A 5,234-nucleotide genomic window follows, 5' to 3' on the forward strand; every position below is an offset into this window, starting at 1 on the left:
CCTCCCCTCCCCCGCCCCAGTCTCCGCCTCTCCCAGACCCAGTCTCCTCTCCATCCAGCAGTCAGAATGGTCCCCTGCCTAGAGCACTCCAACGGCGTCCTACCTCACTCACGGTAAAAATCGACGTCTTCACAATGGCTCACTAGGCCCTATATGATCTGCCCCATCACCTGTGACATAATCGCTTGTTACTCTCTTCGCTCACCCCTCACCAGTCCACAGTGGCCTTGCTGTTTCTCCAGAAGCCAGCATGTTCCTTCAGGGCCTTTGAGCTTGCTGGTTCTGCCACCTAGGATGCTCGTTCCCCAGGTATGCGCCTGGCTGGCCCCTCACTCTTTAAGTCTCTGCTCAAATATCATTTTCCCAGTGATTATTTCTGTGACTTCTTCATTAAAAGCAGAATTTACCTAGTCTTTTTCCCTGGCCAGGCCCCCCTTTTATGCCTTATTTTTCGCTAGGATAGTTCTTATCCTACAACAGACTACTTCCTGTACTTAATTTATTGTCTTATCCCACTCAAATGTAGGCTACAAAAGAGCAAGAATTTTTGTTTATATTCTTTATGACTTTATTCCCATGTCTAGAATCATGCCTGATACTTAGTAGGTGCTGAATAAGTATTTGTTGAATGAATGAATGATGGTCTTCCTGCTTCTGTGCTTATTTTTATTTCTTCTCCATGTTTCCTTTGCAGCCTCATATTTTCAAAATACATAATTTATTATTGCACTGGTTCATTTACAACTCTTCAAAGCCTTCCAGTTGCTCATAAGATGAAGACATACATTCTTAATATAGCTTATGATCTGAGTTTTGCCTGTTATTTTATTTTCAAATCATGCCATTCACCCTCTCACTTTTTACATTTAAGCTACCTTTGACTTCTCTTATTCCCTGGAAAATACAATTCTCCTTCCTACCTCAGGACCTTTGAGTATGCTGTTCCCTTTTCCTGAGCTGCTTCTCTCTCCACTTCTTCCTTTACCCTAATAGCATTAAAAATGATCTATTGTTTGGGAGTGAGGGAGATGATCAGGCAGATTATTTGAACACGCAGAAAAATCAAGTTGATTGTCTTGAGTTATAATTCTCCACTTGTGTGCTATAACCTTGTATAATCACAGCCAACTTTCTTAAATATATAGCTATATTCATTCATCATTTACTTATTCACTTCCTCAGGATATATTTATTTAGTGCCTGTGCAAAACACTGCCGAATCCAATTTTCCAAGTTCTGAAAGTGGCCGTGTGGCTGGCTGTTAACTGTAGAGCTCCCTTCTAATATGGCCAAGGGACTCCTAGTGCACGGGGCAGGCCATGCCTGGATCGGGGGTACAAAAGTGAGTAAGAGAGGACTCTGCCTTGGAAGGCTAGAGGTCAGAGGAATTGGCAATTACACAGAAAACTGGACATTTCCTTCCCTACAGTTTCTTTGTCTTTGATCCCTTTATGTTCCCCAGCTCATTAAAATCAGTATTGAGTAGTTTTCATTAATTTTTCTCTTCTGGCTTTTCTGAATTTTGTAAATATGATTTAAAATGTCCATAACTGCTTCACTTAATGCCAACAGAAATTATTTGCTTTGAGAAAAAAGATGAGTTGAAACTTTAAATTTATATATAGTGAATATCTATAAACTGTAATGGTAATATTCTTGAACGGTGAAATTCAAATGATATATTTATTCCTTCCAAATAACAGCACAAGAGAACCACTGAATGGCGATAGGGGGAATGTTAATATTTGTTCATTAAAATAAAATATTATTAAAGTGGAGAGATCCTTCACTTCTTACATCTCATGTTCATCTCCCTAGGGAATTAAAACCGTTACAAGGGGCTGCTCTTTGATTGGCAACAGCAAATAATGTGCTTAATAGATTTATCCTCTCCTGGTCATCATCATTATCATCAGCAAACACTTACAGAGCACCTATTGTGGGCTGGGAGCTTTTCATCTCTCTTGGAAAACAGGGCGTATTTATATCAAAGACAGATAACGATACACTAAGGGCCACACAAATGACATTGAAAATGAGTGTGATAAGAGTTTAAAGTAAGGAGAAGTCTCTGAAGGGAGGTGAGACTTGACCTGGGTCTAGAACGAAAGGCAGTTATTAGACGAGAGGGAGATGGAGCTTGACCAGATAAGGGAACACAGTGGGCAGGGACCCGGATGCTCACCTCTTGGGGAATAATGAGTTCTCGAAGATAAAGAACAGGGATACATGGCAATGGAAATTATGTCAGTGGACTCTGGATAATAAGAACCTTAACACTTATATATAGTGTAGTGCGTTACACTCATTAGCTCATCTGATTTTTACAACACGCCCATGAGGGAGACTGTATTTTACAGATGAGGAAGCTGAGGTACGAAGCGGCTGACTGACTGCCCGATCTCACAACCCACAGATGCCGAAGCAGAATTCAAACGCAGGTGTTCTGATTCTGCTCTCCGAGCTCTGACCCACGAGGCTGGGGACCTCGGAAGGCTGCTGAATTTGGGATTTCTCCTGTCGCTGCTGGGGGAGGAGGCACACTGACTGTCTGATGGGGACACGGTGTGTAAGGGCAGACCTCTTCTGGCTGTGGTGGGGAGGTAAGGCCAGAGTGACCGGAAGCAGAGAGACCAGTTGGAACAGAGCTTCCTGGAGGATGTGCTGAGGTGTGCTGCTGTCCCACGGAGGGGTAACGGGGTTCCAGGAGGATGGCTCCCCTCCGACCTTGGCAGACCTGGGGGAGGCAAGGGCTGCTGGAGACACAGGGTTGGTGGCCTCCCAACGCCACCTCATCCATTTACCCAAGTGCCATTCAAATAATTTTCTGTGTGTTCCTGGCGTGAACAAGGGCAGACGACTCTGAAGCAGAGGCCGCGTGCCAGGACAGCAGCAGTGGGGAAGGGAAGAAAGGCACGCTGTGGCGGCCCGAGTGACGTGATCCACAGCCCTGTGTACCCGGATGGCCCCCAAGAGGCGGCAGGATGGCGCACTGGCGAGTGACACCGGCTTGTGTATTCAGGTGTCTGAGAGGTGGGAGCACCATCAGAACTGGGGGAGAGCTGGTTCTGCGGAACAGTGACCGCAATACGGCCTTCAACATGTTAAGTCTGAGGGGTGCTGAGGCATTTAGTTAAGACTTCTTAGGTTTTTTTTCCCCCTGATATTTTGTCATAGTCCTTATTGATCTTTTTTTCCTGAATTTCCTCAAAACTTTTTAGCTTTAAGTCTCAATTAATAGAAAATTCAGTATTTGAAGTGTGAACAAGCATCTGTACAAAGAGGATAAGCACAGTATCTACGTCATAGAGTTGTGTGTTGTAGGAATTAACGCATGTGAAGCAGCACGGCTTTGGGCATCATTAAATGGTATTGAATTAAATCAATTAATGAAGACCCTTGCCTACGACGAACGACCGCAGACGCCAGCACGCGTGCTGGCAGGGGTGGGCTGGTCGTAGGTAGTGGGGTTGTCAGTTACTGAACATAGTTGCAACTAGATTTCAGTGTGGCACTGACCTGAGGAGCAGACAATACAGCATCTACTGTGATGTGTTAATTAAATTCTTGACAAGCTAAACGTGAGAACCATCCTCTCTGTCCACTGACAGGTTGGGACATGTGGGTGGAGAACATCGATGGATTATAAATCTGTTTAAGATGATCTAGGGAAAGTAAACTTAACTTTAAACTCATGGAAAGCAGGGGGTCCACTGACAGGTTGGGACATGTAGGTGGAGAACATCAATGGATTATAAATGTTTAAGATGATCCAGGGGAAGTAAACTTAACTTTAAACTCATGGAAAGCAGGGGTTTAGTATTTGGTTCTTCTGCTTCCTCAGTTACTGATTTCACGTATTATTTTTTTCCAACTAGAACAGCGATACTTGTTCCGTGTGGGCATCTGGCACGTAGAGAAGGGCACTACTGCTCAGGAGAAGCGGATCGACAACCCGCCCGCTGCGCTGCACTCACATCGCCGCTCCCTTCCGTTCGTGTGTTTCACAGAGCTCAGCGACACTGTGCAGTCAGAACTGTGTCCCGCCTTTTCGTTTAACATTATATTACTAAAATCTTTTTCTCCATGTTATTAATCACTCTTCACAAATATCATTCTTCATGGATACATATTATTGCACAAAATGGTGACTCTTTCACTAACCATTTTAGCAAAGTTGAGTTTCTAGTCCTTTCCGAGTTTTATAAATAACACCATGATGAACATCTTCATGCTGAATCTTTGTCTGATTTTTAGCTAATTTCTTTGGGAATAATTTCTAAAAGGGAAAATCCCATCTTTTTAACCTATAGTGCATTGCCCAGAGAAACCTTGATCTTTCGGAGGCTACAACCTGGAACAGTTGAGGAGGCTCCACTCTCTCACTGTCTTGCTCATCAACAATCAAGGCTCTGGAAGGCTCTGGAAGTCTGCAGAGCCTTAATTGCTGACGAGCAGGACAGTGAGAGAGCGGAGCCTCCACAGTGTCAGCTGTACTCTGGGAAATGAGTTAGAGAGATTTGCTCCTTGATACACATAAATATTTTGTTTTGTAAAAAAACGATCTCCTTAAAATTTTAAATGTCTTAGAACTCAAGTTTTCAGAGAGGAAATGGACCCCTCAATGCTTGGGATGTTTACATGTATTGGGAATGCCTGCATTTCTCACAGAGGACATAAGCCCATGTGGACATTGTCACCAAGATGCCTATTTGGGTCACCCTATCTGACTCTCTCTGGCTTGATGCATATTTGGAGATCAAGATGGTCCCAGGTATTACATGTGTAAATAGATTCCTGCTTTAAGCAACCATTCTGTCAGGGATATATTTTACAATTGTAAAATGCTAAGAGGGTTTAGGAATGCAAATGTCTCTGATTTTCTATTTCCATTAAAAGCCCCTATGTTCTGTAGGAACCTACTGATACATTAACATAAATCAGGATAACTCACTGATTTATATAAAATTAATTTTACTACTGCAAAGCTGATCTTTCTTCAGTACAGTAGTGAATGTATTTATTTGCTAGGAAGAAAAAAATCCCCATCACACATTTGAAGCCATCTCGCAGTCACGCAACATGGTTCTTGTAAAGAGCTCAGAGTGTTTTAGCGCCATTACTGCTATAACGCATGCTTTTAAAGCACTTGATGGACAAGCTGCTTTCCTGGCTCCCATCCAGGGAAATAGGGTTCAAAGACATTGGATGAGTTGCTCAGCGTCCGGCGGGGT

General features: G+C 43.3%; 1 protein-coding gene across 1 annotated transcript in view; it reads right to left on the reverse strand.

The window, feature by feature from the left end:
* Positions 1 to 5,234, reverse strand: part of CNTNAP2 (contactin associated protein like 2) — a 1,631,342-nt gene that overhangs the window by 117,636 nt on the left and 1,508,472 nt on the right. The gene's annotated exons all lie outside the window — the stretch shown is intronic.

Source organism: Pteropus alecto, unplaced genomic scaffold, assembly GCF_000325575.1.
Source record: "Pteropus alecto unplaced genomic scaffold, ASM32557v1 scaffold48, whole genome shotgun sequence".
NCBI lineage: Eukaryota > Metazoa > Chordata > Mammalia > Chiroptera > Pteropodidae > Pteropus > Pteropus alecto.